The 26014-nt window shown below is 41.5% G+C and overlaps 1 protein-coding gene across 3 annotated transcripts in view; it reads right to left on the bottom strand.

Moving 5' to 3' along the window:
* The window catches only part of TNS3 (tensin 3), a 248233-nt gene that overhangs the window by 186866 nt on the left and 35353 nt on the right, over window positions 1-26014 (bottom strand). The gene's annotated exons all lie outside the window — the stretch shown is intronic.

Raw genomic sequence — 26014 nt, 5'->3', positions numbered from 1 at the left:
TACATGCAAGTACCACCACTATATCACTGGTATGTAAGTTTTCCAGAGCGCACAACACATAGCAAGAATATGGGATAGTGGCCAAAAAATAAAAAATAAAAATAAAGAATTTTTACAGACTAAAATATTGCATTTCTGTCTCACCCACATTCAGAGATTATTGCTGTAGTGGTGGATATAGTATAGACACACACGGAAAATAAAATGTACACAAATAGCTAGTCATACCACTGCCACTACCATTTACTATTACCAAGTAACTTCACAGGGACTGCAAAGAAAGAGTATTTGTTCAACACTGCATTTACACCCTATTTCTTCAAGGTATTTAATCTTAAAAAAAAAAAAAAAAAAAAAAAAAAAAAAAAAAAAGTAGTAGCCTAAGCTAGAAAAAAGATCTGAGTTAAAATAATGCAGCCTGAGCTGGCAGTATTCTTCCTAGTATCATCTGCTCAACTCCATCTGAGTCACAAGTCTCATTATGAAGACACATGGAGATGCTGACAAGGAAAAGAAATGTCTCATTGAATCAGCTGAGTTCACTTTCAGTTCACATCAAGAGGGGAAAAAATCCTATGATTTGGTGTTACAAAATTGTCTTACTGTATGAGCATAAGTGGCAAAACAATAACAGAAAGCTACAGAAAAATAGCATTGCTCCCCCCTCCTCCCCTGTTATACTGTTTGGTGCTATCATTTTAGCAGCAGAAGCCTTTGCAATTTCTCAGACAAAAGGTATCAGGTGTCTTTATTGCTGTAAAAAGAAATTATGCCAAGATACCATGATTTCAGATACCCTTTTCCAGATCAAACCTAAAAACAGAAGGTTTTGTTCAAATGAGCTTAAGAGTACTCATGTAGCTTCGAAGAAAGGTGACAGACGTGCAAAGTCCCTGCACTCAATGATTACTCACCACATCAACAGCCAGCTTTAGAAAATATGGCTTTAAACATAAGGTATGGGTGTTACGCTGACCCAGAAAGGCATGTCACCTACCAAGCAAGCACTTCACTGCTGTGTCAAAGGGAGACAACATTCAAACATCGCAAAACAGCCCAGCCCTGATCTACGTTCCCCTCCCTCACTGCACCAGCCACATTGGAAAGATCATCCCCACCCAGTCTTCCTATATCCATTAATAGATACTGGTTTCCACTAGAGTAGAAAAGGATATGGTGCTGACCATATGCTCAATGTGAGTCAGCAGTGTGTCCTGGCAGCCAGGAGGACAAACTGCATTTTGGGGTGCATTAAACACAGCACAGCCAGCCAGCCAAAGGGGTTGATTCTCCCACTATATTCAGTGTTGGTGTGGCCTCGCTTTGAATACTGTGTGTAGTTCTGGGCTCCACAATATATATAAAAAAAAAAATTAGATACTTGAAAGCATCCAGAGAAAGGTAACAAAGCTGACAAATGGGCTGGAAGGTATGTCCTATGAGGAGAGGTTAAGGTTGTCTAATTTGGAGGAAAGGAGACTAAGTGGCAACCTCACTGCTCCCCACAACTTTCTGCAGAGCAGAAATGGAGAGGGAAGTGCCCTATCTCTTCTACCTGGTAATCAATGACAGGGAGTAAGTGAATGGCACAAAGCTGAGACAGAGGATGTTCAGACTGGATATAAGAAAACATTTCTTTATCGTGAGGGTGGTTAAAGTGGAACAGGTTTCCTAGAGAGGTGGTTGATGCCCCATAGTTGTCAATATTCAAGAGGCAGCTGGATAATGCCCTTACTTAAACTTCTGGTTAGCCCTGAAACGGTCTGGCGGTTGGACTTGATCTCTGTAGGTCCCTTCCCACTGAACTACTCTAATTCCACTACTTCTGCCAAGTCTTTGAACACGCTGGTACGTTATGCCCCTACAACTTCAATGGCAGAAAGTTCCAGGAAGTCATACTCCTTGTTGTCTAAAGCACCTTCATTTGAGCATTTTAAAGCAAACTCCCACTAGTTCTAACAAGCGACAGTTCCTGCACGGTGGGATTGCATGACTAGTTCTGCATTCAGCTTACCTAACACGTTTATGTTTCTGTAAAACATTGATCATATTCCCCAAGAACTTTGTTTTTCAAACTGAAGAATCCCAGTCCTTTCCTTTCTACCTCTTCACAAAAATTGGCTGCTACATCCCCTCGAACGTTTTAGTCACCCCTTTCCATACATCCTCTCCTTCTACCATAAATGTTTGTATAGGCAGGAATGAGCTATATTCAGGTTAAAGTTTGCAATTAAAAAAGAGAGGATAGATTTGCTCCACGTTTTGTTCAACTAATGTACCCTAGCATACAGGTCTCTAGATCTAGATTTTCATGCTTTTGTTTCTAGGTGCCAGAAAAGACACTGACCATTAGCTGAATGAGAAATTGTACTGGCTCTTGTACACAAAACAAAGCTCTTTTACTTACACATCTGAACTAAAAAAGGTAAAAGCTGAAAAGACACAAAATACCACAAGATGCCATAGAGAAGCAATAGCACAAGAACAGTTCGTCATCGGATTCTGGAATAAGGGACTGCAGCTTTAACAGCTGTATCAAGTGAGGAGTATGGAGCTGTGACTAAACACGAAAGCAACTTCACTGCCCTAACAAGAGACAGGACCTATGCCACCTGCATTTAAGTGCAATTCCTTCATAAAAAATACATTTACTTTTATCATTTGTAGACAGTACACTTTTACAAAACGCACTGGCCCAAAACAGGATCACATCTGTAAGACAGCTCTTCTTCATCCCCATTACCCCTTCCCCCCTCTTCATCTACCCACCTTGGAGGGGGCCCTTCATCTACATCATCAATTCCATGTGCTCCTTTCAAAGCTTTAAATTCTTAACACAAAGCCGTATCAGATAATTCAGCTTTCTTTGAAAGATATTTTCCACTGGAAAGCAGAAGGAACAGGAGAATAAAATGTTTGGACACAACAGATGATCAAATAATTCTCTCTCCCCACTAGCTACCTCAAAAATTCAACACAACATTCCAGTATGTTTTCATGTCTGCTGTTTTTCCAGGCAGTTTCAAGTCATACCCCTTATGACCTGGCTGAGATTCCAGTCCAGCAGACAATAGGCCACGGTCTGCCTAGAGGTGGGTGACAACTGTTGAAGAAAAACAGCACACAAGCAGGTTTGAATGTATGCCCATTGGCAGCCCCAATACTCGTTCCAGTAGGACACAGGCAAAGCAGTACACTTGCCGGAGAAAGGCAACAAAAAGTTGTCTTTTTGTCCCCAGATCTTCACTGCTCTCCTTGATCCAGCTATCCCTTAGGAATCAGCCACCTGTACAGAGCAGAAGTTCATTCCCTCTCCCCTCAGCAGGAACAAACAGGGGCCCTTGGTCACTCTTCATTCTTAGTGTAAAACAGCTGCAGATCTCACATTTTTCCATGTCATCAGCTCTTCATATTTTGTGTTTCAGCACCTTCACTTCATCAGTGCGCATGAATCTCTACTAGTGGAAAACACATTAGGAGAAAGATGGAAAGTCCATTAGGACAACTGTTACTCCAGACACTGGAAAACTTGTTGTTTTCATCTCACTTGCAAACTGACACTTTGTTCTGTGTGGGAAAATACTGTAAAAAGGAAATGCTTAAAAGCAGCAAAGGACTAGGTACACAGTGAAAGTTCAGTGTTTGTCGATGGTTCTTATTCTTTTATTGGTTAAATGAATTGGCCTTGACAACTCTGATGCTACAACAATCTCTGCATAATAAAAGCAGAGAAAGACATACGAAGACTAAATCCACTTTTTTAAATAACAGGGGAAAGGGCTATTTTTGAATATACTTGGCTCATCTTCATTTCACAAAAAAAAAAAAAAAAAAAAAAAAAAAAAAAAAAAAAAAAAAAAAGTGTTGAAGGACATTAACAACAAGTCCAAAAGGCATGAGGTGTCTATCCTTGAAAAGCTGACAATTAAAGTTTTGTTCTTTTAAATTATCTTCACCTCAAAAGACCTAATCAAATCTCTTCCAACTGCATACGGATTCTTGCAGGCACATAAAAACATTAAGCACACAAAGTACTTGCTTCCACACATACTCCCTCCATCTCAATAGTCCTTAGCAGATCTGTTTACAACAGAATCACAGAATCATCTAGGTTGGAAGAGACCTCCAAGATCACGAAGTCCAACCTCTGACCTAACACTAACAAGTCCTCCAATAAGCCATATCACTAAGCTCTACATCTAAACCTCTTTTAAAACCTCCAGGGATGGTGACTCCACCACTTCCCTGGGCAGCCCATTTCAATGCCTAACAACCCTTTCCGTAAAGAAGTTCTTCCTAATATCCAACCTAAACCACCTCTGGCGCAACTCTCACCAGGCATATGGGAGAACAGACCAACCCCCACCTCGCTACAGCCTCCTTTAATGTACTTATAAAGAGTGGCAAGGTCGCCCCTAAGCCTCCTTTTCTCCAGGCTGAACAAGCCCAGCTCCCTCAGCCACTCCTCGTAGGACTTGTTCTCCAGGCCCCTCACCAGCTTCGTCGCCCTTCTCTGGACTCACTCAAGCACCTCCATGTCATTCTTGTAGCGAGGGGCCCAAAACTGAACACAGTACTCGAGGTGCGGCCTCACCAGAGTCGAGTACAGGGGGACGATCACCTCCCTAGCCCTGCTGGTCACACTGTTCCTGATACAAGCCAGGATGCCGTTGGCCTTCTTGGCCACCTGAGCACACTGCTGGCTCATATTCAGCCGACTATCCACCATCACTCCCAGGTCCTTCTCTGCCTGGCAGCTCTCCAACCATTCCTCTCCCAGCCTGTAGCTCTGCTTGGGGTTATTGCACCCCAGGTGGAGGACCCGGCACTTGGCCTTGTTGAACTTCATGCAGTTGACCTCAGCCCATCGGTGCAGCCTATCCAGATCCTCCTGCAGAGCTTTCCTACCCTCAAGCAGATCGACACACGCACCTAACTTGGTGTCATCTGCAAACTTACTGAGGGTGCACTCAATGCCCTCGTCCAGATCATCGATGAAGATATTAAAGAGAACTGGCCCTAGTAACAAGCCATGGGGAACACCACTAGTGACCGGCCTCCAACTGGACTTGACTCCATTCACCACAACTCTTTGGGCCCGGCTACCCAGCCAGTTTCTAACCCAACGAAGCGTGCGCCAGTCCAAGCCAAGAGCAGCCAGTTTCTTGAGGAGAATGCTGTGGGAGACGGTGTCAAAAGCCTTGCTGAAGTCAAGGTAGACCACATCCACAGCCTTTCCCTCGTCCACCAAGCACATCATTTTGTCATAGAAGGAGATCAGGTTCGTCAAGCAGGATCTGCCTTTCATAAACCCATGCTGACTGGGCCTGATCGCCTGCTTGCCCTGCAAGTGCCGCGTGATGACTCTCAGGAGGATCTGCTCCATGAGCTTCCCTGGCACTGAGGTCAAACTAACAAGCCTACAGTTCCCCAGGTCTACCCTCCATCCTTTCTTGTAGATGGGTGTCACATTTGCTAGCCGCCAGTCGACTGGGGCCTCCCCCAATAGCCAGGATAAATGATGGTAAGCGGCTTGGCCAGCTCCTCTGCCAGCTCTCTCAGCACTCTTGGGTGGATCCCATCCGGCCCCATCGACTTGCGTACATCCAAGTGCCGTAGCAGGTCGCCAACCATTTCCTCGTGGATAGTGAGGGCCACATCCTGCTCCCCATCCCCTTCCACCAGCTCTGGGTACTGAGTATCCAGAGAACAACCGGTATTGCCACTAAAGACCGAGGCAAAGAAGGCATTAAGCACCTCAGCCTTTTCCTCATCTCTCGTCACTAAGGTTCCCCCCGCATCCAGTAAAGGATGGAGATTTTCCTTAGTTCTCCTCTTCGTGTTAATGTATTTATAAATACGTTTTCTGTTATCTTTAACAGCAGTAGACAGATTGAGCTCCAGATGAGCCTCAGCCATTCCAATTTTGTCCCTACACATCCTTACAACATTCTTATAATCTTTCTGAGTGGCCCACCCTCTTTTCCAAAGATTATAAAACCTCTTTTTTTTTTTCCTAAGCTCTAGCCACAACCCTGTTCAACCAGGCCGGTCTTCTTTTGTGCTGGCTCATCTTTGGGCACGTAGAGACAGACCGCTCCTGAGCCATTAAGAGCCATCCCGAGCCATAAGCCCAGCCTTCCTGGTTTCCTCTGCCCTTCAGGACTGCGCTCCACCAACCAGTGTCCTGAACAGCTCAAAGTCCACCCTCTGGAAGTCCAAGACAGCGGTTTTACTGGTCCCCCTTCTGACATCGCCAAGAATAGAGAACTCTACCATTTCGTGGTCACTCTGCCCAAGACAGCTCCCGACCACCACATCTCCCACCAGTCCTTCTCTGTTTGCAAACAGAAGGTCCAGTGGGGCACCTCCCCTGGTAGGCTCACTAACCAGCTGCATCAGGAAACTACAGCAGCAAATGTACAAAGGTCTGCAGCAATGCAACAATCCAAACTCTCCCATGACACAATGCACTTAGGTATAAGGCCAAATACTGAAGAACTACCAATAGCTGTCTTATAATAACCAATTAATGATGTGGTAAGTAAGAACCAAATAGTAACAACAACAAAAAGCAAATAATAAAGTTACCAAAACCTGCAGAAAGTGAAGAAATGGAGAACGGAAGCAACAGAACAGGTCAGAACCAGGCTAGAACAAGGACAGACAGCAGCAGCTGTGCAGCAGAGTAATGAACAGGAAGAACAACTGAGAGGGATGGGGATACATATCAGTAAATCAACCACTGAGAAACTGAAAAAATATTATTAATAGCAATACAGTGAATTACTTGAGCAATGTCATATAGGCTAGATGTGTTACACAACCTGATCTTTCCATTTTACCCTCAAACTCCTGCTTCAGGCAGGCATGCTACATTAATACATAATTTGCAGGTACTGGCTAACATTACACAGAAGCATGTAAACTAATAGTTTGCACACCTTGTATGCATGTGCATTTATCAGCTGCTGTACTAAGGAAGCATGCACACTGAAAGTATATGTATCATGGAACTATCAATCATCAGTAAAAATCTGCCTTTCTAATATTTTCCTACCCAGCAAGCCTGCCGTTTAGTTGTCATTCCAGTCGAGTACTTGAAAAGTGATTAACTAACAATGGTTGAGCGATACCTAGCACTACAAGAGAGTCTCTTAGAACTCGAGAACACTCAGCACAGGCAGTTCCTGGTACAATCATCAACTTCTCTCATGTGCCAAGAAATCCAACCCAGACATTGGCAGTCTGAGCCAGATCCCAAGCTCCACCTCTTTCTCCTCTCTAGTTCTTCAGCAGCACAGAGAGGATGTCACTAAACAGCAATTGCCCAGAGGTACAGCTGTCCAAAGAGCAGGAAAACCCACTGCACAGCTACTGGCTGGTTCTGGGCCAGCATCTCCCACACTGCAGACCAGAATATTTTAAACCAGGAGCAACAGGCCAAGGGGAGACAGCAAAATAAACATCTCTTACTAACACTGTTTTGTATTTTTCCTGGTGTTCCTGTGTGGTCTTGTCAGATGAATCTATGGGAACAAGCTGCTGAAAAGAGCTTTACCTGAAACCTGTAGATTTTGTATACCTTTTATTTACTTTCTTTTGATATTACGAGATTAGTTGTACCCACCACTCTGAACATGCATCTCTCACAATGTTTGAGAAGTGATAACAGTATACTAAATCAAAAAGTCTTTATCGTACTCCCCTATAAGTATTAACCAGGGACAATACTGTACAGAGTCTATGCTCACCTAAGCCCTAACAAGTTAAAAATAACTTTAAGGGAGCAAAAGATAGTAGTAGTCAGGTTTGTATTTTCTGAAATACACTGACAATTTCTGAAAATACCTAACATTCCTCCCATTTTGGTATGGGTATCAGTAATTCTATCTATTTCTGCTGACCTGCAGATTTGCATACTTAAAATTTCCAATTATGTTACCATTAGCTCCGCCTTATCATTGTAAACATTTTTAAAATCAACCCAGTTACACCCCTTGTCTGTCACGATGGTCTCCACCTTTCCAATTAGCTTTTCCCACTCAAATATTAACCCATAGTCAGAACACAAAAAAATAACTTGTCTTCATAAATGACACCAATTCTGGTCACTGCCTAGCACAGAGTGCTACTAGCTGGGAGCTCTGTTTACTCCCACCCAGCCAGGAAAAGATTTGATGCTACTGGCACAAGTAGCTTCATCTTTGATGTCACATGAATGAACCAGGATAATGTAAAGTTACTTAAGCACAAGGATCACATTAGGCTACAAGATTCTAAAGCTCTTGTGGAAATGGAAACCAAATACAATAGACGTTCACAAAGCTATTATACAGTGCCTGCTCTGTAGCTGATTAACTTGCTCACTCATCCAAGAATAAATATTTAAACCATTATGTTGAGAAAAACAGTTACATAAAACACAATTGTTACCTAACTCAGACCTGTTCCCTTCTTGTAGCCCAAAATGACTACTCGCTTTCAATTTCCAAATAACTGTCCCAGTAATCTCCCTGGTGCTCTAACTGGGATTATACAGAAAATCTCACTAAACTGTATCAGAATCACAGAACAGCCCAGGATGGAAGGGAACTGAAACATCCTGCCCAATCACATCTTGAAAACATCCAGTGACTGGGAGGGGGGAGGGCATAGATTGTACAATTTTTGTAGCCCTTTCCCTCTCCTTTACAGGGAATGTACAAGTTCCAAATTTTCCACAAACATACAAAATTTTGTTGACCAAACAACAGTCAGAACATGTTCTCAAGAGCATACACAAGAGAAATGCAGCATGAGAGAGAAATGCCTCTTGGTAACATTCTTTCAGCAAAAATTTATAATCCCTTACTTTTGCCATCCAAACAAACCTGATGCCTCCAACCATAAAGAGGGGCCTACTGCCTGTATGCTTGTTTTTATTCGTTCATTTTCATTACACACCAGGCTTTAAGGCAGTACAATTGTTTATAGTCTGCAACCCTCAGCAGCAGAGAAACCACAAGGAATTCACAGATGTGATTACCTTCTTCCAAGTTAAAAGCATTACTTCAGAAACATCAGCATATAAATATAGGCAGAAGTGCTGAGGAATGAACATATCTCGGTTTGACCACCAGCCAACTCTCCAGATGAACTGTTGTCAGCCTGGCTTAAACAAAGGGTTGCTTTAATTAGTCAAATATTACTAACTGACAGGGCAAATTCCAAAAATACTTCACTACAATTAGAAATCTCCCCCTTCCCCCCCCCCCCTTAATTAAAACAATTTTTAAATAGCATTTAACCTCTGCATGGCTACATGGGTATGCTTTAAGTATACCCACTTCTCTTTTGTCTGTCAAACAACAGTTACGTAAAACTATAAAAATATTTCCCAAAGCACCTGGAAAAGCTTCCCGACATTTTATACGATAATCGTGGCAACGTTTCATTCCAGTCCTGTTCTGTTTCAGGTCCCACTGGGACTGAAGCTCTTCCAGTCCGTTTCTGCATCTAGTTTAACACAAGACCAGAGGGGGGAGAGAGCAGGGCAGAGGGGGCAGGCAGAGGAAAGCAAAGCACGGAGCAACTGCTCAAACCAGTTTTCAGTTCACATTAAGTTCAACTCACACCTTATTACTATACTGTATTTACTGCAGTTTTCACCTTCCTCTAGCTGCGATTATTTTTCCATCTTTTCACTTTCTAGAAACTGTTCGGTTATTCTTTGACAACCTTGGACTGAAAAACAGGTCTGTTTAGCAACCTAACAGGCCATAGGTCAGCATACATCCAGGAGACTCCACCCTGTCCCCACACAGTCCCTTACTCATTATTCACATATACTATGCAGCCACCACCATGTTGTGTTTATGCATGATAAAACCTTGAACTGCAGAAGTCGAGATCAGCCCTGTCTAATTTACTGCTGACAGAACAGGTAACAAAACATCAGTACCGGGATCAGATCCTTTTAAACAAAGGAATGTTGTCATTCTGCAAATAAATACAAAATAGAGTTCAGTGTTTTTTTTTTTCTTAGAGGAAGCAATAAAATCCTTAAAAGCTAAACCAAACCAAACCCTGGAATTCAGCAACCTGAACTACCATACTCCAAATACCCAAGTATTAAAAATAAATCTTTTCCATGCAAAAAATAAACATATACAAAAGATACTAATTGTTTAAGACCTGTACAACAAGCACAGATGCCCTTTTTGGTCTTCCTGCTCACTTGTGCTGAACTATATGACAGAATCAAATCCTAATCTCAGTTCATGGATGTTTACATTCAGGGAACGTCTCATATAAACTAAGAACTCCCCTGTGACCATATTCAGTCACGGAGAGACAGCTAAACACAGCTATGTGCTGACAAAGAGGCAGACTAACAGAAAACTTCAATTTTATGCAAAACGTCATGGTATTCCAATTAGTCTGAACATATCTAGACGCAAATACAGATGGATCAGTGTCCATTTCTTAAAGAATCACAGCTCAAATAAGAGCTCTGTATCCATGCTTGCAACCTGTATTTTTCTTGCATTCTCTCCACCCAGTCTGGAACTCCAGTTCAGCAGACAGAGAGAAATGTCTTCCTGGAGGCAAGAATGAACAATCTCTCCCCAATTACAGAGCCATGTGTGGGCTATGAGCAATTTTCCAAACATAAAAGGAAAGAGAGAGTTTGCTATGTATATTAACAAGCTAAAACAAGCCAACCTGCAGATGTAAGGGATCAAAGTGTCTATTTGAGTCACCTCAGAATTAATCCCCTGCAAGAATGTCCACCACTACCCCCAGCTACACTCCCCCCTTCTTCCCTCCCAGAAGGAAAAGTCAAGATCGAAGAATGCATCCAGCTCTTTTAGATGAACACAATACTCCACAGAACACACGTGCCCTTCTCTTCTCTTAAAAACATTATGTTCTTCCCCCTCCCAGCACGCACATGCAGATAGCTAAGATACGGTTTTATTCCCATTGTCTATCAAGCACAATACCATGTTTTATTTAAAAGGTTCATGAAAAAGGTTTCACTGCAGGTTCAGGTTGAGAATAGCACCTGCGTCACACAGATACGAACATCTTTGAAAAACGTTAAGGCAGCAAAAGCAACATTCATTATCTGCAACACAAATGCTTTGAAGCAAATTTGCTCTAGGAAACAGGAAAAAGTGATTGTGAGAAGTTAAACACATTAGAAGAAGCAAATACAAGCATTTTAACAGGCAATTCGTAGTGAACTTCAAGAATATCATTCAAATTTGAGCTACCTCCAGTAGACTTTATTTTAGACAATACTTCAGTTAAGTATCAAAAGGGCATCTGTGATATCAAACTCTTCTACATCTTTCTTTTATGCAAGCTGAAAACTCAAACTATCCTGATTCAGAGGCCTGAAAAAGAACCCCATTTTATGGAAAAGAGCACCACATTCTTCTAAGAAAGCCTTAACAATCTCAGTGTTATCATAAACGGCCTGGTTCTCTTCATACAGAAGTATCAGAATTTTATTTATTTATTTTTGCAAGGAGTAGTAGAAACATTAAAAAGCATTTCTTTGCTGTGTGAGTGACAGAGCACTGGAACAGACTGCCCAGAGAAGTTGTGGAGTTTCCCTCCTTGGGGATCTTCAAAAGCCATCTGGACATGGCACTAGGCAACCTGCTCTGGACAGCCCTGGTTGAGCAGCAGGGTTGGACCAGATGAGCTCCAGAGGCCCCTTCCAACCTTAACCATTCTGTGATTCTTGAAAAAGGAAACCTACTGGCTGACTGGTTTGCAAAAGGCTTCAAGAGTGACATTAACACTGCCAAATCTCGCATCAGAGTACTGACTAGATAAAGGAGTCAATGCTACTGGGAGCTTACAAGCAAATCTATCATATTAACCATATTCTGCACACCAGACCCACTATACTAACGAGTGTGTGATTTGAGAAATTGCCACTTACAAAACTTCACTCGTAAGCAACACCAGTTGCTCCAGCAGCTCATGAAACAACATCGCAAGTTGTGCCAGGCAGTGTTAACAGAATGGAAGTAAATGGTAACAGGAGCTTTAGTTTCAAATCCCACCTGTAAAATCCATCATCCATGGGCTTTGAAGTTCTCTCATTTCATTTCCACTCACAAGTTTGGCACTGACTCCTTTGCAGAGAGACTATACACAATCAGATAAAAGGGAGACAAAAACCACTTCAACAATCATCTCTCCATTTTAAGAGTGTCATATACAGTAGCTCTAGATACCCCTTTTTCATCCAGACCACAGATAAAAGCAAAAGCATAAGGACTATAATTCTCCTTAGGCTGCTCAACAAAACAGAAGAAGAATACATCATAGAAAGTTCAAGCTCCATTCAAGTCCATTTTAACCATTCCTTTTGGTAAATTGACCAGGCACTGAATGAAGACTGTGCTTTTACTTCATATAAGACACAGAAAAGCAGTCAGTGATGCCCTGACTTATATACTCTTTCAGAATCTCAATTAACATACAATAACTTAAAACCAGTTATAAACATCAGAGTTAACCATACGCCCCAAAATAACAAATGGACTATGGGCCATGAAACTTCTGACTGCTGCAAAGAGCTATACTCCATCTACTTAGATTAAGATGGCAAAAAGCTTCTCAGAGGTAGCAGGTAGACTTTATTCAAATAATGCACTCATAGCTATTAAAAAAAAAAAAAAAAAAAAAAAAGGAAAAAAAAAGATCAGACCTTTGTGTCAATAGGAATTGCACAATGCAGAATCGTAGGACAATTCAGACTGGAACAGACTACAGAAGTTTATCTAGTCTGGCCTCCTGCTCAAGTTTTTTGGTTCAATAAACATTTTGACTTTGAATATAAAATAACTTAAGCGACTTGCACACAGAAAAGTTTGCCCAGCAAGAAGGAATACAGAAGTATTGAGTAAAGAGAAGTAATGACCTAGTATTTTTGGATCTTGGAAACACCATGAGTTCCCTGCCTCACCACAGACCTCTGAGTTACTGTAAACAAATAGCTTATTTTTTTCCATGCAGCTGTGCATCACCTCTAAAATGGAGATACTAAACTTTGCAAGACGGGGATGACATGAAGCTAGGTAACTTTCAGAAGTAAACTGTCCAGATACCACAGTAACATATAATGTAACAGACAGAAAGGAAGATTAATATATCTGTGCATGAACAAGCTTGAAATGGCAACAGTAATCCAGTTTCACTGCACTTATAAAACGAAGTTAGCAATAAATTAAGATGTATTCAGAGGACTTGTTCCAAAAATGTGTTATGATTTTAGAAAGCACTGTTATGTACATAAATACTAGAATTAATAGATGAAAAGCTTCCCCTTCCCCACCCCCAGCCCCTAGCTTATATATTTCTCTCCTTCTCCATTAGAAAGTTTTGATCATTTTGGTAGGAATTAAATTCATATACAACTATTTTTGATAAATCCATATCTCGTTGCTACAGCATGGGTTTTCAAATACAAATAATGAACAGGAATACAAAAAGCATGTTGAAATACTTCTCCAACTGATATACACCTTAAAGTCAATTAACATATTACACTTAAAGAGTATCTTGCTGAAGTCAGACTTCATGTCTGTATGCATACATTTCCTCTGTCATTGGCACACACACATAGTTTATTCATTACAAATACATCACCCTAAAAGTTAAATCTCAATTCCTAGCAAATAAGAAAAAAAAAAAAAAGCCAAAACAATCGAAAATGTCCTCTGTATTCCTGAAGGACAAAACAGTTAATGCTAAATATGTTATTCCTCTTGCCAACTCTTAATCTCCATCAACACAGCGGTATAATACCACATGTAGATTCTGTGGTCCCAAAGTGATCTCAACTGTTGTGCTTTGCAGGAACTCTACATTCAAAGACCCATCATGTGGGTTGAAAATACTACCCCAGTAGTGCTCTTTCCTTTCTTCTCTAGGTCTTTTCATACCACTTGAAGCAGGAGTGTTTTCATTTCGCTTTTGCTTTCCCACCAACCATCTCTCTCCTGAATACCTTCTCTCCTGCTGAATGCAGCTCATCAAAAACTGTGACATCTAGGAAATTGTCTTTGCCTCTAGACAATGCATCTAAAGCTGTTAAAACCTTGGTTTATGTTCTAGTGACCTCAGTTGGGTAAATCCACAATTTTCCCAATCATTACATTTCTTTCTCAAATAATTGATCCAATTACACTAGAAGTAATGCACATAACAGCCATATGACACTGAATTTGCAATGAATCATCATGTAAGCATATGATTACACTTCCTTTCAGAAAGTGCATGAGAATTCAAGAAATTCTGAATACAGTAATTCAGCTAGACTTACATTTGAACTGGAAACTCCCAAATCTATTAGTATCTATAGAAAATTCTATCACCATGGTAAACAAACAAAACTGGTGCCAAATTCTGTGTCATTCAGAAATCAATGAAGCAAGTTCACCATTTTTATGGGAGCTGTCATATGCTTCATTTCCTTCACCACTTTCAAGTACAACCAAGGGAAAGATTCTGACCGCTTGAAGAGTCCTACTTTTCTGAAAAGTTTCTCACTCCTTGGCTCTACAAGTCTTCAGAGCATTTATTCACTAGGGAACAACTTCAAACAAGTGTAACAGTACCCACAAGGGTAAGCCAAAGCACATAAACCAAAATGTTTTCTCTGCAAGCAAACTGCAAGAGAAGCATCCATTACCTTGAAAGACTCAAAGAAAGAAGTTGTTCAAGGATGTCCAGGAAATTAATGAAATTCACAGTAGTCAGATTGGAAGCTGAAAGCATAGAAACACGATTCAGAAGTACTATCAGGCTTCAGAGTTCATAAAGAGAAAACAGTTTCTCACTGGCAAGGGCCTGACTCTCTAGAGATAAGGCATTCCAGTTCTTCCAAAAGTTTGAAAGGAATCTCAATTTCTGCCACTTTAAAGCTTGCTTCTCTTATACCAGCAAGACCTACAGCCCTGCTTTAAGCACAAGATACATAATTCCATATGGTTAAGTAACAATGGGTATCTCCGTGCAGATTACAGCTGAGAACCTGAAGTTGCTCTCCAAAAGCTAGGAGCTCTTATTGCCTCCAAGAAGACAGAAAATGAATCCCAGAGAGACCGAGTATCAAACTCTCATTGCGTATCATTTTAAATTTCAAGCTATGTTACTGATGACCATATCTGAATGAGTCACTGACAAGGAGAATATATAACAGCAGTCTACTTTGCTTGAATTTCAGTCTGTGCTCCAAACATTACTCATCACATTCTTCTATCAAAATATATTAAACTGAAGAAAAGACATTACTCACATTTCATACCAGCTCAGTTTAACCATTATCTCAGTTGAGCAGAATAATATTTTAATAAAATCTCACATCTCCAGGGAACACAAAGTTTCACTAAAAGCACGGACATACAGCACTAACCAGGTCAAATGGGTGATTACACAGTGTTAATTCATTGAACAAGGGATGACAAGATGTTTTCCCCTTCCCAAGTAAGCAAAATCCATTAAAAAAAAAAAAAAAAACAGTTCTCAAAGATGCTTCTGATTACTTACCAGCTACTTCTGGCAGCATCTTTCTTTAACCACAATATTATGAAAGTAGTCAGGAATTGTATCTTAAAACTAGGCCAAGAATCAACATTTCAGGCCTTGTTTTCCTCAGAACTACTGTTCTCTACTTGCAGATTGCAGATGTCACAGCTGATTGCCACCACTCTTCCCCAGCTAGTTCCCAAGTTCTATTTCTTGGTGAACTGGGTCTGGATGGGATGGAGTTAACCTTCCCTGCAGCAGCCCATACAGTGCTGTGCTCTGCATGTGTAGCTAGAACAGCACTGGTGTCACAGCAGTGTTTTTGTCTATTCCTGAGCGATACTGGCACAGCATCAGGACTCCCTCCAACCTCTTCCCAAGAGCCAGCAGGCTGGGGGTGCCTAAGAGGTGGGGAGGGGACACCACCAGGACAGCTGACCTAAACCAACCAAAGGGATACCATACGATGTCACACTCAGAAAAAAAAGAAAAAAAAAAAAAGGTGGAAAAAGGGAAGGAGAGGGGAGGAGTGGGCTCTTATTATGAAAACGTTCTGTCCTCCCAATGGCTATGCATATTGAGGCCTTGCTACAAGGACATGGTCAAGCATTGCTCATTGGTGGGAAGCAGATAAAAAGTTCTTTCCACTCTCTCTGTGCTTCCACATGGCCTTTGCTTGTTTTGTTTGTTGTGTGTTTTTTTTCCCCTCCCCTTTTCCCTTTAGTTAAATTATTTAATTTCCCCTTAAATATTTTTCCTTTAATTATCCTTATCTTAACCTTTGAATTGTTTTTTTTTTTTCTCCTTCAAGGCCAATGGGATGAGGTTCAACATGGCTAAGTGCTGGGCCCTACACTTTGCTCACAACAACCACTTGCAATGCTACGGGCCTGGAGAAGAATGGCTGGAAAGCTGTGCAGAGGAAAAGGATCTGGTGGTCCTGATTGATGCTCACCTGAACACGAGCCAGAAGTGTGCCTAGGTGGTCAAGAAGGCCAACAGCATCCTGACTTATATCAGGAATAGTGTAGCCAGTAGGACCAGGGAGGTGGTCATCCCCCTGCACTCTGCTCTGGTGAGGCCACACTTCAAATACTATGTTCAGCTTTGGGCCCCTCAGTACAAGAAGGACACTGAGGCCCCGGAACATACCCAGAGAAGGGCATTGAAGCTGGTGAAGGGCCTGGAGCACAAGTCCTGTGAGGAGCGGCTGAGGGAACTGGGGTTGTTTAGCCTGGAGAAGAGGAGACTCAGGGGAGACCTCATTGCTCCCTCCAACTACCTGAAAGGAAGGTGTGGGGAGTGGCGGGTCAGCTTCTTCTCAAAGGTAACTAGTGATAGGACTAGAGGAAACGGCCTCAAGTTGCACCAGGGGAGGTTCACATTAGAAATGAGGAGACATTTCTTCTCAGAAAGAACAGTCAGGCATTGGAACAGGTTGCCCAGGGAGGTGGTGGTGTCACCGTCCCTGGGGGTATTTAAGGAAAGGTTGAACATGGGTGGGTGACAGTGGTAGCAGGGGGAAGTTTGGACCAGGTGATCTTGGAGGTCTTTTCCAACGTTAATGATTCCATGTTTTCTCTTTTGAGGAGGGGGAGGGAGAGAGCAATTGTGGTGGAGTTCAGCTGCCTAGCAAGGTAAAACCACCACAGTAGCACTACATCCTTCAGGCCACAATCAGAGCTGGGGTGCCTCATGAACTACCCTCTCTCTACCCTTCAGGAAAGATGAAGTTGTTGACAATCTTTATTCCCCTAATGTACAAAAAGAAGGGCTATTACCTCCTCAGGACAAAATGAATATCTGCATTTCAAAGTAAAGCTGAGAGCAACAGCATGCACAACCACAGCAAATAGTCAAAGTGTTACAGTTGTACAGAAATAAAAGATAAAAAACTATTTTTAAAAAATAATTTTCTTCAAAATTCCTTTTCACAGCAGAGAAATGTATCTGAAAAACGAACACTCAAAGCTAAAGACAAAGTTTGTGCATGCTCCTCTTGCACTTCATGGGGGATGGAGTTCTGGCTGGTTTCTGGCATTGCCCTAGAGACTGATTTCTCCAAAGAGACCGTAAGTCCCATGACACTCTTCAACTCTAAAAACAAGAACATTGCTCTAAAGGAAAGCCACTGTTTCGAGAAACTACTGTGCTTACTGAGAAATAAAAAAAAAATTAAAAAATCACCACAAGTGAAGTGTATCCCATGAGGCAGCAGAGGAGTATCAGCAAAGGTGTTTTTTTGTTTTGTTTTGGAACAAAATTTTTAAGCCTCAAGGGCTGAACTCCATGGAAGAAAATCTATCTGGAAGCTTACATTAAAAATATTCCCCCCTTTCCATAGTCAAGAATCTTGAAAACTATATGAAATTCACTACAGACAGACGGACATTCACATAAGACTCAAGCCTACACACATACATATGTTACACATCTCACAGACAATGGAGCGGCAGGATGACTCCAAAATATTTTAAGTAACCGCGGTACATAAGGGAAAGAAATAACATAGTAAAGGAATACTGCTATCCATAAAAATACTACAGAACACGACACACTCTGCAAATAACACAAAACAGCTGGATTCAAGCTGCAGCAAGGCCATTGCTGAGCATCTGCTGAAACAGAACACCTGCAAGATTTCATAAAGCACAAAACACAGAACTTTTTGAAAATGACTTCAGAATTTTATTAAGCCAGTCGCTTCTTTCCACAGTCATAACATATAAATGAAGTGCATAAACTTGACAATATTTACATATCATGTTTTACTTATGGATGGGAGATGCACTTCTAAACACAGAAGTGTATTGCTCACTTTTTTAAAAAATACCATCTTCCTTTCCACAAACCATAGCCAAAGAGCAGCCAAGATAGAGCAACAAATTTTTTGATACTTATAAAATTAGAGCTCAAAAATACAACATTTTATCTAGACAGGAGAAAGCATAGATGAATTTTAACAAATAAATTAATAACAATTTGTGTTATGGCTGAAATCTATTAATCTAGAAATGTATTAGCTAGAATACAGACCACTACTTAAAAACTACATCCTCCCCACAGAGTTTTGTCGTATATGCCTAAATCTGTTTAATCTCACTGGAAATGCCAGATTTCCCAGAAGCTGCAGGAAAAAAAAATGTTATATATATATATATATATATATATATATATATATATAAAAACATTAGTTGTACATGATTTTTTGACCTCCCAAATCAAATCCACATCAACTAAAAAGAAACTCTGAACGTTTAAAGTTGCTGATAGCTGCAAGAATACTAACAAACCTCAGGAAAGTTTTGTTTTTAAATAGCGAGACACCTTGTGTTCCAAAGTATTTCTGAGTTTTCTGGTTGTGTTTGTTTTAAAAACACAAATTGGTTCAATATCAAAATCAACAACAATTAATTTAACCATACCCAGGTTCCAGGCTCCCACTTCTTGACCATAGCAACAGGCTGCATGTTTATAAATTAAAATCAAACAACTCCTTCGTCAAACCCAAAGGGAACAGCGTTACCAAAATCCAGGCAGCTGAAATTTCTTGATATATACTTCAAAAATAATAAAAGGCAAATTACCCATACCCTGGCAAAAATACAATGTCAACAGTCCAAAAAAAAATTACATTTGGATTGCAAACACTGTAGGAAGGCCCAGATACACAAAGTAAACAAAACCTGAAACACATGTTCAGGAAATCACATGTTCCCAGGTGTACAAGCACACAATACCCCCCAGAGATATTCTTTGCTCTTGGAGTATTTTCAGGACATTGGCTGCATCCTGTAACAAGCCACTATCATCTATTAACCATTAAAGCTAAACAAATACAAAAGCTTGTGTGCACAGAAGTTGTGTTTCCATGCATATTTCCTTTGCAATTTGGGGAAAACTCACATAAGGCTGTGAACACAGATCATGTCTTCCTCTTTACTAGCCCCAGGAAGGACAGAAAACAAGGATGCCCACAATGTGGTACAGATCAAAACACTCATAAAAAAAGGAAACCCATTACAACTGGGTGTTAAAAAGCAATCCCACCTCCAGAAGAAACATCTAGTGGACTAATCTTGGTATCAAACAACCAGGAATGCTTGAGCTATGCCAGACCAGAAAACCTGCCTCTGTCAGTCTCTCCTGGTGCAGCTCTTGCACTTCACATTGAACTACCTAACTGGCAAAGGGAGAACCAGCACGCACAGCATAGACACAAAAGACCACAGGACCTTTAAGTCAGGACACTCCTGATGTGGAAGACAGGTTCAAGCTCCTACTCTCCTTCGCTTCCACGTGTCAAGATGGGCATCCCACAGTGCTATGGTATCTCCCTGGCTCAGCATATACTCTTTTACTAAATGAGTAAATGTATTTACTAGTCTCAGATCCTAAAATCAACTTTTTTCCCCTCCCCTTCCCTACGAGATGCCTTCCATTCCCCCTCACTCTCCCAGATACCAAGTTTTCTCCCTGACAGCAGCAAGTCATATTCACTGGCCAGTACAAATCCAGCTGCTGCCCTGTGGGGAATAGTTGGCCCACAATTTTAGGACTTAAGCTAGCCAGCACAAAGGACTGCAGCTCACAGTGGACAATAGGAGAAGGTAGTCACATCTGCAAGGAGCAGAAGCAACAGCAACCTGGTACTGAGCAGCAGGCACAGAAGGTGCCACACAGCTGTCTAGGCTCTCCTCATCCCCTCCAGCAGAAAGGTGGCAAGCCAGATGGAAATGCCCCCTGGGCCATTTTCAGCAGCAACCACCTTCTTAATCACTAGAACAGAAACAGAACTGAGGCTTAAAAAAATAAAAAATGTATTAAGCAGAATTAATCCAGTTACTTAGACAAAAGCGGCCTAATCTGGACAGGAGGAAGCCTAGCAAAAAAAAAAAAAAAAAAAAAAGTTTGAGATACTTGCGTGCTTAGAGAAAGTGCAATGGGTTTTACTTTTTAAATTGGTGCGAAGGAACACTGCCAGAGAAAAGATTTCTGCACAGGCCCTCATATTCACCAAGATTATATTACGCAAAAACAGTCAGCCCTCAACAACTTACATACTAGTACGTTTTTTTCTTTATCATTTTTAATTTTAATCTTAACTTTTCAAATTAATTTTACTAGTAGCAGCTGCAGAAAAAGAGAGACTTCCTATGGAGGAAGAAAAAGAAAGCCAACCCATTCTACTTCAACTAAAAAGACTGCTTTAAATACATTTCTTCTGCTGATCAGTGGGAATGTATTTTACAAAATAGAGTCTGGGAAATGGTAAGCAAAAGGGTGCATGGTACGTTGAAAGTTTTATATGTGTTCTGAAGTTTTTTTCAACAGAAGCACTACACATTCACTTACATTGCAGTATTCTAGTTTACCCAACTAAAATTAACTCAAGGGAAAATAAAGAACAGTGTTTTAATTGAAAATAAAACCATATGCATGTAGGTTAAAGTCATCATCATACACTTTTTCACTATCCACAAGCATACAGCTTTCAGTAAACTAAAAGGAAAACCCAGATGCCCTCAATTCTTTTGTTTGTTTGTTTCTGTGGTTAAGGTTGAGAAAATAGCACCCCACCCTTGTCTTTCAGTATCAATCAATCCAAGTAATCAATCCAAGAATAATAGATTAAAAAAAAAAAAAAACAACAACAACACAATTCTAGAAGTACATCCAGAATACATACACCTAACAGACCACCCTCCAAACACCACAACTCTTTTTCATTCTACAAAAGTCACAAATAAGTACAGCACCAAATGAATTAAACAACCTCTTTCTGTTATACCCAAAGCTGGAGGAGTGAAGAGTGTCCACATAGCTTAAAGAACTACAAAGACAACAGCATCTTCTCTTTCCCTGGCTGCTTAATTTCCTCAAATTCCACTGGAAGCAGGCTGCATCAACACACCTGCCCATTAGATTACTGCAAATCAATCTGTCACCTTATGCCTCCAGCAATTCATTATTTTAATTCTGGTATCACACAGGCCTGTACCCTCAGGGTAATTAACCTTGCATGCGCAAGAAAGGGAGGGAAGGAAAAAGGGTGAACACCCAGTCCCTGTGAAGCAAGACAATGTTAATTTTGTATCAGTGTCAGATCACTACAATACATGCCGCAGGCGATGGAAAATCTGCCTTAATATATCAAGCGCATGACAACCGCAACCCACCCACCCCCAAACTTACCAAGGCCTGAGTATGCAAGTCCAGTTTTGTTTCTAACCAGTGCAAGGAAACAACTTTAAAAGCACAGTTGCACAATAAAATACAACAGATTATCAATTCAAGTAAGTAAAAAAAGAGATGGGGGCTTACATGGATAAAGTGCATTATCATTATCACCACAGACTCTCCCACATTTCTATAAAGACAGTTTAAACTTAACTCAACTTTCTTGTTTTCTCATTTATCAACTGCAGCCATTCCTGTTTATTCTGCCATTCCTGACATTGTACCAAAGGATTAATTTTAAAAGTTGAAATTAATACAATGAAGTACACCCCTGTCGGAGTGCTATGGATGTTGCAAGGAGCAGACTGCTCTATCCCCAGGTGTGAAATACTATCTTCCAGGCTGCTTTTCTGGAACTGTTTTCACTCATGAACTTATGGCAGGCCCCACTTTGGGAACACTGACCGGCTAAAACTTTAATAGCTGTGACATTTCCAGGATGCTTGCTTCCCCCAACCTTATCCTCTGCCCCTCAGTAAAACAATTTGCTGCCAAACACCTGCAAACGCTTGCAAGCAAATCCCTGTCTTCATGTATGCCTGTGGTCTAAGAAACAATTAACCAATTCCCAAGTCCAAACTGATTTTTAGGGAGGAGGTACAGTCACCTGCTCACTTCTGCCTTCCAGCCACAAAGGTACAGAGGCCAGGAGAAACAAACAAACAAACAAGCAATCCAGAATCACTAGCTCCTTGTCCCCTGCCACTCCTGTTACATACATCCTCTTTCACAGCCTCCATAAAGAGCAATTTTCCAAAAGAAGTCTCTTCAGGAATAGCTCAGGTGTAGTTGATGTACAAAGACACTCATTTGGCTTTGGTCACTTCTGGATGCCTTCAGGCCTGTATTTGAGCTTCCTGTATGGGAGGGCCAGAAGCCCAGGGCAGACTGACCTGCAAAGTTTCTTTTCTAGGCTTCCCTCCTTTGATGCCAGTCAGGCTTGGTCTATCAATCCATCTTTGTGGGAAACAACAGGATTTGCTCCATGGTACTATTTTACTCAAGCAACTCATTTTAACTCTTAAACCATCAACATGAGGTAAATGAATACCTTACTTAACATCTGGACAAACACCCCAGAGAGATCTTACCAACTTCACTCAGTGACTCAGCATAAGAAAAAGCAATTACACTGCCCATGCAACAATATTTTAGGTTGCACTTGATCAGCAGAAAGTACAGCCAAAGTTGTACTTACAGGAAACATATTCGCAGAATATACACAGCACTTTTCACAACACAATACAGCGACAAACAGCAATGTGCAAGCTGTTTCAGGAGCTTCCTCCCTCACCCTCCCCCTGAAAAATAAAGCTGCAAGTTTATGAAAAATTTTGCCAAGCTGATGCATAGGGCACATTCAGCACTCATCGCTATGGGAAGCATTGTACATCCTTAGCAGGTACACAGTAGAGAATCAGGATTTGTTCAGTATGTGAATGGGTAACAACTTGATCATTTAACAGGCAGCCTCAGTAGGAATAAAACAGAACAGTAGGCCCTAAAATTAAATGCCTAAACAACCATTATAGTTCCTGTAGTATGTTTACCGAGTTCTAGATTAATTTCCTTCTTTTGCAAATGTTTCACCACATTTGTTTTTCCCCTTCGTTACACCTGCTCACTAATTTTAGCAATGCTTGCTAGTTTCCATCTTTTTTTCTTTTTTTTTTTAAGAAAAAAAAAAAGTATGTTTAGGAAATATGCAAGTAACTATACTAAATAATGTCTTACTCAGTTAAGCCTCACTGATACACAACACAATATTGCTTCATCCTCTGTCAGTTTGGCCATTTCCAAAAAATAAGGATGACACAGAAGAGATATGAAACTCTTCATCAGCTTGTTGGAAAGAAATTTCTGTATTCTTCCAGTCTTCTGCACTATTCAGAGTCTCAGTGATACTACACCTTCTTCCAAACATAGAACGTGCAGTCAAAGAGACAGATTGTCTCTTAATACATCTAGGGGATATACTCTAGTCATCCTGCAAAGCAGCACAAGCAGCAAAAGAACTCAAAACAGGGAAATTTTTCTGTATCCAGATGTACTTTATGCACAGCCAGGAAACAGGAGCGGGCCAGAGAAGGTAATGCCTACACTAACAATACCCCCAAAATACTACAGTTGTTCAGTAAAACAAAGTGTGAACTGCAGAGAGGTACACAGGGTTAAGTCAGAAATTGCAAGAAACACCGATTAAACCATTTGTGGCCATTGCCCACTCTAAATAACAGTTCCTTGTGGCACACACACGTTAAGAAATTGTATGTTTTTGTTTAATCCATGGAATACTCTTGGCAACATAACGCTAAGTTACTACCGCATGTATTTCCAACAAATTAAATGACTGAGTAAGCCTTCCAATAAACATTAGTTATTAGAAGTAACCAGTTTAATTACAACAAACAAACAAAACCTTTTGGCTATTTAAAATGAAAAACCCACTATTTGCAGTACTTCAGAGTTTCCATTTTACAGCTTCAAAGTCATCAAGAATCTCATTAGTTCAAGAAAAGGTCCCATTTAACCCTTTACTGAATACTTTTAGCCAATTTACTGCAGCAGCTTCTTTTAAAAATTAGCCAGCTTAAGACATCTGTAATCACTCATGGCATTGAGCAGCATCCAGAAGTTTCCTATCAAACATCAAATAACAGACCCCAAGTCTCCTTCACGTAGCCTTCTATACCTGTGACTCCCACCGCTGTTTCATTTCATACCTAGTAAAAGGTAAACATGGTGATTGCAAATGGAAAGGCTGCTACCAGATGTTCCTCAATGCAGAAAAATTATATACCACCTAGCATATAAAGAGCATTCAAATAAATAAATAAATAAATATATGCAAAATGTGGTAATGAACAGCTAATTCTAGGTTTGGGACTGAAATGTTTTGTTGAGGCACAACTCCTTGCCGCTCAGAAGGAGACCATGCCAACTTCGGAGATTATGACTGTCGTGGTTTAACCCGACCGGCAGCTAAACACCACGCAGCCGTTCGCTCACCCTCCCCCCTCCCTCTCTGGGACGGGGGAGAGAAATGGAAAGTGAAGCCCGTGAGTTGAGATAAAGACAGTTTAATAAGACAGGAAAAAAAAAAAATAACAAAAATAATAATAACAATAATAATAATGATGATACAATGGGGATAATACGAAAGTAATAATAGTATGTACAAACAAGTGATGCACAATGCAATTGCTCACCACCCGCTGACCGATGCCCAGCCTAACCCCGAGCAGTCCGGCCCCCTCCCCCCGGCTAGCCACCCCTATATATTGTTTAGCATGACGTCAGATGGTATGGAATACCCCTTTGGCTAGTTTGGGTCACCTGTCCTGGGTCTGTCCCCTCCCAGCTCTTACTGCACCCCCAGCCTGCCTGTTGGCAGGACAGAGCGAAAGGCTGAGATGTCCTTGGCTTGGTATAAGCACTGCTCCGCAACAATTAAAGCATCGGGGTGTTATCAGCACTCTTCTCATTCTAAGCCAAAACACAGCATTCCACCAGCTACTAGGAAGAAAATTAATTCTGTGCTAACTGAAACCAGGACAATGACTCTGGAGTAGGAACCATCCAAACAAATGCCAAAAGCTGTTCATGACATAAGTTGGCAGAAGAAACACAAGGATCCCAAACCCGGATCCTTCGGGTTAGTAAGGAAAGCGTTCATAAATAACTAGACAATTTGACTTTTTCTTTCTGTCAGACAGCTGACAGCTCAAGACAGCGACGGCAAACCACTGCAAACAGGGAGAAGCTGGCCATCAAGAGACATCTGCGTTAGCACCGAAGACAACAAGCTACTCCCTTCACCACAGACAACAAAACTTTGTAGTACGGTGGGTTCAGGGCTGTCCCAACACGGCTTCGGGTTCAACACCCCCGCGGGGAGCCGCCCGCTGCCATGCAGATGTTCCTTCCAGTCGTTTCCGCGGTGGTCCTCACGAACAGCCTGCAGCAGCAGCGCTCCCTTCCCCCTCCTCCCCAAACCCTTCAGGGCTCCAGCAACTTTCCAGGAGAGCGCCACACGCCCGGGCGCTGCTCCTCAGCGCGCTGAGAGCCCCCGGCGCTGGTTCAACAACCCCAGCAGCACCTCCCCGGCTCCTGCCGCCATCCCGCCCTGCCCTGCCCGCAGCAGCTCCCCGCCACCTTTGCCCCCAACAACCCTTGAACCCTCTCGCCGAGGGACGGGGACCCCGAGCCCTCACACCTGCCCCAGCCCAGCACCCCC

This window comes from Netta rufina (assembly GCF_964035555.1).
Source record: "Netta rufina genome assembly, chromosome: 2".
Lineage (NCBI taxonomy): Eukaryota > Metazoa > Chordata > Aves > Anseriformes > Anatidae > Netta > Netta rufina.
The sequence above is the reverse complement of the archived record's forward strand: the minus strand, read 5'-3'. Positions and strand labels throughout refer to the sequence as shown.